Below are 13,574 nucleotides of genomic sequence, written 5' to 3'. Positions count from 1 at the left end.
ATAGATAGATAGATAGATAGATAGATAGATAGATAGATAGATAGATAGATAGATAGATAGAAAGATAGATAGGTAGATAGATAGATAGATAGATAGATAGATAGATAGGTAGATATATAGATAGATACATAGGTAAATATATAGATTGATCGAAAAACCTTACTTTCCTATAACTTTGTCCGTATGTCCTTTCTTGTAATATGCATTTTTTATTGAACTTATTCTTTTACAATTTGTATAACTGTTTAACTTAAACAACTTAACATTATTTTGCTAAAAAATACAATTTGCTAATTAACTTTCCTAATGTATTTTTTTTAAATATTTTTTCAAAAATCAATTATAAAGAAATCTATTCTCTTGTATTGATATATGTAAAATTTACACAAAAACCCTTTTTGATTTAAATTATTTTTTCTTTTTTTTGGGTTTTTTTGTGACAAACCTAATTTTTCACACCTCCTAACAAACAGTGTCTATATCATCAACAAATACATATATTGTATAGACTCATTAATATATTACCCACAATTAGCTTGACTAACTTTTGTTTCATCAATTTTCATTAAATTTATAACGTAACTTCCTAAACTTTTAGTCAAAATAAAATATTTTTTATAAAAAAAACCCATTGATTCCTTACAATTTATATTTAGCAAATTTTTCGCGTACATAATGGCGTAAATATATAAAAAAAACACACACATAATCAAGCAATAGAATGTATAGAAAAAATTAAAACCTTAAACTAGAGAAATGGTAGGAAAAAAAATAATACACAGCAGCGGAAATGAATCTCATGTGTATAAATGTGAATAAATCCAAAAATAAATTGAATTAAAAAAAAAAGTGAACAAAATAAGTAGAAAAATAATATTACAAAAAACCCAACAGCAGGATATTTTTTCCTTATATGAATAGAGAAGTTTGTAACAAAACATTATAACGTAAATTCAGCGTATGTGTACTTTTGTTAGTTTTTCTTTTTTTGCTGTTGTTGTTATTGTTGTTCGCTACAAAATCAATGACTAAAGTATTAGGTAGGAGTTTGAGAAGGACACTGCTTCTTGTTTGTTTATGGAATGTTCCTTTTAAATAAAGAGTAACGCCATACTGGAGGCTGTCTGTTATTATGGGTGTTTTTAATGGCCAAACGTTTGGCTTGTGAGAAGTTAAGGAAGTGAGAATGTAATAAATTCAAGCATCAGTCTTTATATTTTTTGGTGGATATATACATATATTTTTTTGGTTTATGTTTAGCTTAAGGGACGCGAAAATAAAGTTTGCATTTATGTTGTGAGTTGGCGAAAAAAATTTGGGAAAAAAAATAATAATAAATAAAACAGGAATAAGTTGGTAATAAATGGTATGCCAGGTTTTTTTTTTTAACTTAACGTAATAACAAAGCATTAAACAAATATTTTAGAAAATATAAAAAAAATTACAAAAAAAATCGCGAATTTTTGTACGATTTTTATATTGACCAGTTGGTGTTTTTAGAAAAAGTGTTAATTTTTAATGGAATTGATAGGAAAGGTTATACAGAAGAAGAACTAATGCCAGACAAAATAATGAATAAAAAGTAACAAAAACAAATTGTAGACAGATAGACAGACATACAGTCATACAGTCATACAGTCATATAATATTTAATAGATAAATTAAAGGATAATAGTCAAACAGATAAATATATAAGAAAAGGATATAAACTAGCGGAGTATTATTATTACAAATAAGTAACACTTATTGTTCTTTAATAATTATTTACTACAAGTATTGTTTAAACGAAATACAGTAAAAATTTGCAATATAAACCTAATTTACTATGGTAAATAGTTTACCACACATGTTGCTATATAGAAATGCTTTTCAAAGCACAAAAAACATTAACAACATTGGTTTTTCAATAAGAATGCTTAACAATACTTGTTTTTCTGTTCAACATCATTTGCAACATACATTTTACTATGTGTGGTATTTGCAATACACACTTTCCTATACAAAGAACTTTGCAACACAAGTACTTCTCTGAAGAAAGCTTTGCAACTTATGTATGTAAGTAAGTAATTTGCAAGACTTGATTTTCTGTGCAATATCATTTGCATCACACGATTTGCCATGCGTTATATTTGCAACACATACTTTTCTATGTAAAGAACTTAGCAACACAAATATTTCTCATAAGAAACGTTTGCAACTTATGCATGTCTCTCCTTAAACATACGTTTTCATACTAAGTAATTTGCAATACATGTTTTAATGTATGAAAATCATTTGCAACCCATATTTTGTGTAGTATTTGCCACATATACTTTCCTATATAAAAAAACTTATACTTCTCTTAAGCAACGTTTACAACTTATGTTTCTCTATGAACTAACATGAACTTTTAAAAAAAATTTATTCTAAAAAGCTTTTAAAATACATATTTTACTATAGTAAATAATTTGCTATACTTGTGTTACCTTAGTAAAACATTTACAATACGTTTTTTTTATATGTCAACTTATTTGCAACAATTATTTTCCAAAGGAAGTCATTTACAATACACATGTTACTTAAGAAAGACTAGATTTGCAACAAACATTTCTCTACAAAATGTTAAAAAAAGCATATGTTTTGCTTTGGTATATTATTTGCAACACTAGCTTTTTAATAATAATTTGCAACTCAAGTTTTACTAAACAAAAACACACAAAAGCATTTGCAAGACTTATTTTCATAAAACCCATGTTTTTTTTTCTATAGTAAATAATTTGTAAAAATTGTTTTTATTTTTAGACATTTGTAACTAATGTTTTTTGCTGCAAAATAAACATTTGCAACACTTTAGGCATATTTGCAAGACTTATTTTTATAAAAGAACCTGTAACTCAAGTTTATCTATAGTAAATAGTAAACAACTTTTGTTTTCCTATAGAAAGTTATTTGCAATACATATTTGTTTATGAAAAAGCCTTTGCAATACCTTATTTTCTTTAATAAAGCATTTGCAACAGCAATTTCTTTAGATAACCATTTACAATACTTAATAGTCTATAGAAAAGCATTTGCCAAATCTAATAACTTCTAGAAAAGCATTTACAATACCTAATTTCCTATAGAATAGTATTTGCTATACCAAAAACAAAAAACAATACCTAATATTATATAGATAAATATTTGCAATGCTTTATTTTCTACATAATTTCCGGTAGTAAACATTTACCAGGGCTATTTTGAGAAAAGCAATTGCAATGCCTGATTTTGTACAAAAACTTAGTCGCAATGCCTAATTTTCTTTAGAATAGTCTTTACAATGCCTAATTTTTTATCGGAAGGTGTTTGCAATGGCTAATTTTCTATGGGAGGACATTTGCTATGTCTTATTTTGTAGAGAATAGTATTTGCAAGGTTTAAATTTGTATAAAAAAGCATTTGCAATGCCAAATCTTTTACCGAGAATTATTTGCAATGTCTAATTTTCCATTGAAAAATATTTACTATACTTCATTTTCTATAGAATAGTATTTGCAATACCTGGTTTTCTATAGAAAAACATTTGCAATGACAATTTTTCTGTAAAAAAGCATTTGCAATGGTTAATTTTCTGTAGAAAAGCATTTGCAATGTTTTTTCTATGGAAAAGTATTTACACCTTTAAACTTTCTTTTAAATAGTATTTGCAAGACCTAATTTCTTTTAACAAAGACATTTGCAAGGTCTGCTTTTATATAAAAATGCATTTTTAAGCTTAATTTTCTATAAGAAAGCATTTGCAGTACTTAATTTTCTATAATAAACCAATCACAATACATGTTCTTTTATAGTAAAGCATTTGCAAGGAAAAGTATTTGCAACTTTAAATTTTCTTTTAAATAGTATTTACAAGACCTAATTTTTTTTAACAAAGACATTTGCAAGGCCTGCTTTGGAATAAAAATTCATTTTGATGCTTAATTTTCTATAAGAAAGCATTTGCTTTACTTAATTTTCTAAAGTAAAGTAATAACAATACTTTTTTATAGTAAAGCATTTGCAAGGCTTAGTAATTGCAATACCAGTTCTTCTAATGCTGTGTTGGTCTCGTGTAAGCAATTCTGTTATGGTTGTTGTTCACATGTCCTTTTGTTGTTGTTCTTTTCTTATTCTTGTCTAATTTATAGTTTTGCTAAAACTTTTGTTATTAAGTTCTTATTGTTGTTTTTAAGAAACTCTTATTAAAACTATATGAAACCCTTAAGTAATTTAAATTTGATATTAATGAAAAATTTTCTTTTCTTTTATACACACACTCTCTCTCTTTCTCTTTTTTTTTTTTAAAGGAAAACTTTTTAATTGCACAGCTAGAAACTACGTTTGTTTTTTATGTCTTGCATTTTAATTTCAAACTAAATATCAATTAAATTCAATATATTTCTTCGATTTTTATTTAAGTTTTTTTTTAGTACGTAAAGAGAAGAAAAAAGCAACAACAACAAAAACACATAACATACATAAACAACAATTTGTAAATCATGTTATAATAAAGTAAAACTTCATAATTTGTTAGATGAAAAAAAAAAAACAAATTTTCAACTTTTTCTTACATCCTGCAAAGCTTTGCTTTCTTTTCCAAAATGAAACTGAAAATATTTAAAGAAAAATTGTTCAAGTATGTTAAAGAGTGGAGGAGGGGGGGGGGGGGGTTTGGGGTGTGTGTTAAAAATGGTCAAATGTTTGTTAGTTGGTATGGTTATATATTGCTAGATATTGTAAAGTGTTGTATTTCAAATGCAATATTTTGTTAAAAGCATGAAAAAGTAAAACTTTAATAACTACTAATTTGACAAGACTCAAATACACAAACGCCATATACAAACACTATACATATAAACTACTTGTTTAAAAATATCATAATATGGTTGAGAACATGATTTTTTTCAAAAGAAACTTTTCTTACGAAATCTCTACAGAAATCTTTAACTATTTAGACTTTTCCTTTAATTTAAAATTTATCATGGAAATGCCCATATTGTGAACAAAATCTATTAAATATAAAATCATATTAAAATTTATCTCTCTATCAACTATATATATATGTATTAAAGTGCAAGTGTATGTATGTATAAGTGTGTATATGTATTCACAAGAAAACCATATATGACCACAAGAAAATATTTTCTTCTTTCTTTTTTTCTTCACAACCAAAACTTGACTTGAAACATACACTTATGTTTTACAAGTCATTTTGCTTATGCCTTTTACTACATCTTTGTAGATATTTTGTTGTTGTTGTTATTGTTTTTCTAACAGTTTTTGGCAAAAAAAAAATTACTTTAAAGTTATGGTCAAGTTAAAAGTTTATTGTTGATTGAACACTAATTAAGTTTGTTGCTTCGATAAAGAATCTAAAATGGGGTTATGGAAGAGAGTGCGTGTATGTATGTGTGTGTGTGTGTGTGAAGAGCAAATACAACCTTTTTATGGCAAAAATGGTATAGACACAAGTTTTGTTAACATAATTTTATAATAAACACTTAATATTAAGTTACAAGTAGATGGCATTTTTGTGTAAAGGAATTAGTTAATTTTTTTAGATATAATAGAGAAATATTGATAGCAATTCATTTTAAAGAATAATTCTATAAAAAGCTTTTTTAAGGTCTAATATTCCATAGAATAACATTTGCAAGACCTAGTAATCTATAGAAAAGTATTTACAACACTGTATGTTCTGTATAAATTTCCGATATGAAATTTGTTTAGTGATCTATGATGAATACATTTGCAAGACATAATATTCTACTTAGTGGCATTTGCAAGATTGGTTATCTTTAAAAAAAAAATTTGCAATGCATTTTTTGAGAAAACAAAAGTTTACTATACTTACTTTTTAAGAAAAGCATTTGCTATACTTAATATCATATAGGAAACAATTTACTAGGCCTAATATTCTTTAGAAAAGCATTTGCAAGACCTAATATTATTTAGATTAACATTTGCATGGCCTAATATTATATAGAAAAGCATTTGCAACGTTTAGATTTCCATATAAATTAATTTGCAATGCCTATTTCCTGATAATTTGATTAGTGATCTTTGAAGAATGCACTTAAAAGACACAATATGCTACATGATGACATTTGCAAGACTGGTTTTTCCCATAATAAAGAATTTGCAATACATTTTCTTAAGAAAACAAGAATTTATTACACTTATTTTTTAAGAAAAGTATTTGCAAGGCCTAATACTATATTGAAAAGTATTTTCACACTTAATTTTCCATATAAAGGCATTTACAATGCCTAATTTGCTAAAGAGAACATTTCCGATATAAAATTTGTTTAGTGATCTATGATAAATACATTTGCAAAACGTAATATTCTACATGATGGCATTTACAAGAATGATTTTTTGTTTTAATTATTTGCAATGCATTTTTTTAGAAAAAACAAATAAACATTTACATGTGCAAGGCTCAATATTCTATAAAAAAGCATTTTCAATGCTTATTTTTCCTTATAAGGGCCTTTGTCTCCCTGGAAAAGTATTTGCAACACTTAATCTTCTAAAGGACATGCTTTCCGCAATATTCTATAGAAAACTATTTGCAACGCTTAGTGTTGTATGAAGAATGTATTTACAAGACATAATTGTTTACAGAAATGCATTTGCAAGACTGGTATTTCTATTCTATTCTATAGAAAAGTGTTTGCAACTCTTAGTGTTGTATGAAGAATGTATTTACAAGACAAAATTGTTTACAGAAATGCATTTGCAAGTATTTCTATAGAAAAGTATTTGCACTGCGTCGTTCTTTATAAAAAACAACGTTTGCAAGACTATTTTTTATAGAAAAAAGTTTGCAATGTTTTTAATTCTATAACAAATATATTTTCAATGTTCTATTCTATAAAAAAGCATTTTCAATGCTTATTTTTCCTTATAAGGGCCTTTGTCTCCCTGGAAAAGTATTTGCAACACTTAATCTTCTAAAGGACATGCTTTCCAGAATATTCTATAGAAAAGTATTTGCAACGCTTAGTGTTGTATGAAGAATGTATTTACAAGACATAATTGTTTACAGAAATGCATTTGCAAGACTGCTATTTCTATTCTTTTCTATAGAAAAGTGTTTGCAACTCTTAGTGTTGTATGAAGAATGTATTTACAAGACAAAATTGTTTACAGAAATGCATTTGCAAGTATTTCTATAGAAAAGTATTTGCACTGCGTCGTTCTTTATAAAAAAAACAACGTTTGCAAGACTATTTTTAATAAAAAAAGTTTGCAATGTTTTTAATTCTATAACAAATATATTTTCAATGTATTATTTCGCATAGAAAAGTATTTGCAACACCTAGTATTCTATAAAAGACATTTGCAATAGCAATTTTTTTTATTGAAAGGCATTAACATATTATTTAATCTTCTAGTTAAAACATTTACAATACTTAATTATGATAAAATTTAATATCAAAACAGTATTCTATAGAAACATATTTGCAACCTTATTTACAATACCTAATATTGAATATAAATACATTTGCAACGTCAAGTTTTTAGCAGAAAACATTTAAAACGTTTAATTTTCTATAGACCATCATTTATCAAAAAAAAAAAAAAAAAAAAAAATTAAACCTGGCATTTTTTTCAACTTACAATACCTAGTATTTTATACAAAATATTTGCAATGTTTAATTTTCTTTTTCAAAAAACACTTGCAATGCCCAAAGTTATATAAACAAGACCTTTTAATAGAAGTTTTTCGAAAGAAAGTGTTTGCCAAGAAAAAAGTGTAAGTTTTTCAACTTACAATACCTAGTATTTTATACAAAATATTTGCAATGTTTAATTTTCTATCTAAAAACACTTACAACGCCCAAAGTTACATAAACAAGACCTTTTAATAGAAGTTTTTCGAAAGAAAGTGTTTGCCAAGAAAAAAGTGTTTGCAAGGCATGTTTTTTCCATTTAAGTGTTATTTATAATGCTTTGTATTTAACAGAATAGTATTTGCCAAGTCTACTTTAAAAAACATTTGCAACTTTTAATTTTCTAAAGTATTTTCAATTCCTTTAAATTCTATAGAAAACGTTTCCTATTTTCCTAATTTTCTAAAGAAACGTATTTACAAGCCCTAGTTTACTATAGTAAACATTTGCAATGCTTAGTTTTTGACAGAAAATTACTTGCAAGGCACAATTCTTTAAGAGTTTTACATTTGCAACACCTCTAATACTAAAGAAAATCATTTGCATTGCCAGTTTGTCAAAAGAAAACTTTTTTTTCGACAAAAAAAGTATTTGCAGTCATTTTTATGGGAATACAACTTTGACCCCCTCCGCTTCAAAAGGGTTAAATCTATTGCAGTAACATGTTACATAAGAAACTTACATACACAATTTCTACTCTACAATTATTTTATGTGTTAATTTTGAACTTTTCTCAATACATTTATTGTATTGTACATTTCAAAATTACTATAAAATTCAATAACGAAGTAAAATCTTAAAACCACACATACACAAACATACATATACATACCTACTTACAAACACACCTATACACTGACAACTGTGTAAGTAAATTATAAAAGTTAAAATATATGAAAGCACGTGTATGTATAGCAAAAGAGTGTAAAACTTTTGCTGTTCATTTGGCTGGTATTTGATGTGTTAAAGGAAGAAAACTTTACACTTTACTAACAGCAAAAGAAAATACAACATACATAAACGAACAACAACCAATATACAATATTGGACAAGAATATATAACATTAAGGAATCCACCAAATACCAGAACAACAATGTTATAAAGTTGTATAAAACAAGAGGAGTATGTATGTATGCGTATATGTGATTTTCTACAAATGCATTTTAGCGCAATTATTTAATGAAGTTATAAATTTCAAAAGAAACTTTATATTTAAGCTGACACAAACACAAACACACACACATCCACATATACACATATCTGTTCTGCAATTGTAAGTTAAAAGTTAAAATCCTTTTTTTCTGTTTTTATATACACATACATATGTATATTGAGTATATGTATGCAAAACATGTTGTTTCATGTTCATATTACTATTGAAATACTTTAAACTTTTACAATTCTCTAACAACAAGCGTTAATTTTATAGAAAATGTCAAAATTATTACACCGACAACAGAAATTGAATTGAATTCATTTAGAATTCTATGGTGATGATGTTCCCTTTATTCATTCTTCTACTTTTAAGAACTTATGTAATTTGATTTATATTTTATATAATCATAATAATAATACAGGAGAGCTAAAGAGTTGGGTTTTGTTGGAGTAAACTTTAGTTTAAATTAAAGTTATTGATGATGATTTATTTGTTGTTGCTGGACTTGCTTAGGAATTTTTTATACCCTACACCACTTTAGTGAGGAGGGTATATTGGGTGTGTGTGCTGATGTTTGTAACGTACAATAATATTGGTCCTATACCCACTTTAAACTACCAGTCGGCTCAGAATCGTTTTCTAAGTCGAGTTAACTATGTCAGGCCGTCTGTCCGTCTGTCCGTCAATCTGTCCGTCCATCCGCCTGTCTGTATGTTTGTCTTTCTTTCTGTTTCTGTCTGTCAGACAGTCTGCCTGTATGTCTGTTTGTTGTTAGATGATCTTCTATTGTCCCATGGACGAAGGATATTGAAAATGGATAAGATCAGTAAATTATTTTCACCTAGCCCCCATACAACTGGACCACCAAATAGGGCTTGTAAACCTTTAAATCAAACTACAGGTCGAGATAACTCAATGAAATTTGCCACATGATCATCTATGGTACCGTAGACGAAGCCAAGTTCCATTCTAGCCTTGATGATCCTCATGAACTTTATAATTATAGGGAATCATGTGTAGGGTATTATATGTTTGGCCTCGCCCGACTATAATTCCCTTCTTGTTGTATGATGAAAGTGTGGAGTCAAGTGTGGTTGTATTCATTTAGAAAATGTCATTTGGTATTTTAGTTGTTTAACGAATATATGTTTGTTTTTTTTCTTCAGAGCTTTATAAATAAGTTTATGTTTAAGTTTTTTTTTCAAAGGATACAAAAGGAATAATATAAAGGATTATTTTTTACATAATATAAACGTTTTCTTTTAAATAAAACTTGCAACACAACAAAGTAAAGTATGTTGCAAATGGTTTTCTATTAAGAAATCAATTTTATTGAAACCACTTCTATAGTAAAATATGTTGCAAATGTGTTCTAATATGAAAACATAAGTTGATAATGTGAAAACATGTGTTGATAATGATGTCATGCAAATGTGTTGATGTAGGAAAACTTGTGTTGCAATTATGTTTATACCGAAAATTAAGTGTTGCAAATGTGTTTCCATAGTTAAAGATACATTGCAAATAAGATTCTGTTGACAAATAAGTGTTGCAAATGTGTTTTTCTTTAAAATTAAGTGTTTTAAATAAGTTTATCTGAAAACAACATGTGTTGCCATTATGTTTCTATGGAAAATAAAGTGTTGCAAACATGTTTCCATAGAAAAACATGTGTTGCAAATAGTTTTCTGTTGACCATTAAGTGTTGAAAATGCTTTACTATTCAAAATAAAATGTTTCCAATAAGTTTATCTGAAAAAATATGCGTTGCAAACAAGTTTTTAACAAAAATTAAGTGTTGCAAATATGTTTTAATAGAAAAACGTGTGCTGTAAGTATGTTTCTATCGAAAATTAAGTGTTGCAAATGTGTTTCCATTGAAAAAGATACTTTGCAAATAGGTATCTGTTGACAATTGAGTGTTGCAAATGTGTTTTTTTTTTCAAATAAGTTTCTCCGAAAAAAAAACATGTGTTGCTATTATGTTTCGATCGAAGAAAAAGTGTTGCAAATATGTTTTCATAGAATGTAAAGTGTTGCAAATATGTTTATCCTTGAAATTATATGTTTCAAATACGTTTCTATGGAAAAACATGCGTTGCAAATATGTTTTTATCAAAAAGTAAGTGTTGCAAATATGTTTTTATATAATATTAAGTGTTGCAAATATGTTTTCAGTATTGCTAATAAGTTTTTCAACCAAAATATGCTTTGAAAATATGTTTATGTTAAAAAAGGAAGTGTTGTAAATGTGTTTGTATTGCAAATAAGTTCTTATAAAAAACATGCTTCGCAAATACATTTTTTATGAAACTTAAGTGTTGCAAATGTGTTTTGATAGGAAAATACATATGTTTCTAAGGGAGAACATGCTTTGCAAACAACTTTATATAGAAAATAATTTCAAGAATATTAGTTTCGATAGAAAATTATGTATTGCAAATGTGTTGCTATTTAAAAATAAGTGCTGTAAAGGTCTTTTAAGAAGAAACATTATTTTTTGCCATTGCAAATGTTGCAAATCAGAATATTAGTATAGAAAATTCTGCAATACAAACGTGTTGCTATTTAGAGATGTATTGCACATAAGGTATTGCTGAGAAACTTGTTTTTCAAATGTGTTTCTATGTTGAGAAGTGGTTTCTTTTGAAAATTTTATGTGTTTTTCTACTAAACCATAAGTGTTGCAAATGTGGTTTTATGTTAAAATAGACATTGTAAAACAAGTGTAGTATATGAGTTTATTCTGTTGCAAACCAGTTGTTGAAAATGTATTTTTATTGAAAATACTTTTCCAAAGACATATTTGTTGTTCTCTTGTTCCTCTGCTTATATTAAGTATTTTTTTTTCTATTTTATAAATTTTTCTCATTTCATACTCTCAATAATGATCAAACAAATGTCTAGTACAGTCAACTCTACTATGTTAACTACTATACCCTTAGCCTTTGTATTTTTCGCTCTGTTATAGACATAAATGATGAAAAATATTACCAACACTTTATGTGCCCCATCTATTTAATCAACAAGAATGGCTAATGCAATTTATGTTTGGTACATATCCTTTGGCCATTTAGGAACAAAAAATAAGAGTTCTCCCTTTGGAAAATATATAAAAAAAGTGTACAACAACAACCAGTCAGCTAAATTGAACAAATGCTAATAATGCCAAAAAAAAAAGAAAAAAATTGGAAAACATTTCAAGTCTCAGTAGTGAAAAAAATTACATCATTTAGACGCGAGTTTTTTTTGGTTTAATTTTTGGAAATTTATAGAAAAATATACGCCAAATTTACGTTAAAATACACACTCATGTGTCAATTACATAGTCATACCAAGGACTGTTGTTGATGATGACTTTGACCAATGATGCCATCCTAAAGACTCTAACCTCGTTAGGCAAATAATGAGAAGTCTAGTATTCGCTGTGTAGCCACATAAAGTTGGTTGGTGTTGTATGGTTACAACGAAAAAGGTGTGAGATAATAGGTAATAAAATGTTGATTTAAACAGAATATATTGCATACTTTTAGGCGGAGTTTAAAAAATATATTTAAAGTAGAAATTAGGAGCCTAAATATTTTGGATGTTGTAAACTTTGTAATAATATAAGAAAAAAAATATTTTTTTTCCAGGATTCTATGTAAAGTGTGCTTGTACTACTTGGTGTAGCGTATACAAATCTATAATTTGTGTGCTGAGAAAGACCTGAAAAGGAGACATCCATCATGACGCATGTAGACAGGTATGTTAAACAAAAAAAATATTTTTCTTACTTTGAAAATTTACAAACATTGAACAAATTTAAGACCAGAAAAGTAGAATTGCTGGAAATAATATTACTACATCTTTTTCAAATGGCTTTATTTATGTTTGAATTATTTTTAATAGTTTTTATTTCAATTTTCTTTGATTTTATTTAATTATTTAATTTAGCTTTATATTAAAAATAAGTTTACCACTACATAATGTTTATTTTATTTCTTATACTTATCTGTCTATCTTTGCCTTAACTGCAAAACATTTTTCTTCAATTTTTCCCTAAAGTCAGTTTGCAGTCAAGGCCTATTATCAATTGCTATAGTTTCATTTGTTAGTATTTTTCGTTGTTCTTTTTCTGTTAATTAAAACTGTCTATCATTTAATTAGTGAACAATTTGTTAAGGCTTAACTGTTATTCGAAATTCTAGATTTTTTTATCTTTACCGGACGTAAATAACGATACAAGTAGCAACAATAAACGGAACTCTACAATATCAAAAAAGAGAGAGCGAGAGATTTAAAATAAAATAAAAAGTTGTACAAAAATTGCCAACAAATTAAAAACTTGATTGCTGCTATAGTTCAGATGTCATGTAACTCAGTTTCATTTTTATCTATATGCGATGTCATATATAAACAATTATTGGAAAAAATATAAAATTTGTTAGCTTAATGAAATAGTATTAGAAATATTGGCAAAAACTAATTGAAGAGCCAACCAGGAGTATGAATGATATTTAATTAAAATATAAATTATATTAAGTATACGTACGTATGAGAGTGAGAGACAGAGCAAAACAAATAAATTAAAATGTAGTTCTGTTCTAGTTATGTTCTAGTTCTGTTCTAGTTCTGTTCTAGTCCTGTTCTTGTTCTGTTCTAGTTCTGTTCTAGTTCTAGTTCTGTTCTAGTTCTGTTCTAGTTCTGTTCTAGTTCTGTTCTAGTTCAGTTCTAGTTCTGTTCTAGTTCTGTTCTAGTT

General features: G+C 26.8%; 1 protein-coding gene across 1 annotated transcript in view; it reads left to right on the top strand.

The window, feature by feature from the left end:
• Positions 1-13,574, top strand: part of LOC111677146 (serine-rich adhesin for platelets) — a 224,837-nt gene that overhangs the window by 13,377 nt on the left and 197,886 nt on the right. Inside the window, exon 2 of the mRNA XM_046954748.1 lies at positions 12,469-12,578. The gene's annotated coding sequence lies outside the window, so the exon portion shown is untranslated. The remainder of the gene's footprint in view (positions 1-12,468; positions 12,579-13,574) is intronic.

Source organism: Lucilia cuprina, chromosome 6 (genome assembly GCF_022045245.1).
Source record: "Lucilia cuprina isolate Lc7/37 chromosome 6, ASM2204524v1, whole genome shotgun sequence".
NCBI classification, from domain to species: Eukaryota; Metazoa; Arthropoda; class Insecta; order Diptera; family Calliphoridae; genus Lucilia; species Lucilia cuprina.
The sequence above is the reverse complement of the archived record's forward strand: the minus strand, read 5'-3'. Positions and strand labels throughout refer to the sequence as shown.